The following is a 392-nucleotide window of genomic DNA, read 5'->3' as shown; positions in this document are numbered from 1 at the left end:
GCTGTGTGCGTCGCTCTCTCGCTCTCGTCTGTTCATCATCATCGTGTCGTCTTGTGTCACGTTCCGTTATTGTTATCCTCTTCTTCTTTCCTTCTTTACCTTCCTCCACTCTCCATAAAGCTCCCTTCACTACAAAACAAAAAAACCCTCCTCGTTCCTCTCGGGGGGACTTCTCATGCGAATGGGCCCAGTCCTCAGCCAGGCTCAGGAACACCCGTACCGTGCTGAAAGAGATTATGAGAAAATGTTCAACGCCCTCCCCCCCCCCCCTTCTTCAATCCCCCTCCTCCCTCGCTTCCTACTACGCACAGGAACAAATCACTCATAATATCACAACATCCTTTTTCTCCCCCCCTTCTCCCATCTTCTCTCCCCACTCCTCCGAAAGATGT

Source organism: Penaeus monodon, chromosome 29, assembly GCF_015228065.2.
Source record: "Penaeus monodon isolate SGIC_2016 chromosome 29, NSTDA_Pmon_1, whole genome shotgun sequence".
In the NCBI taxonomy this organism is placed as follows: Eukaryota; Metazoa; Arthropoda; class Malacostraca; order Decapoda; family Penaeidae; genus Penaeus; species Penaeus monodon.
Note: the sequence above shows the minus strand (reverse complement) of the source record.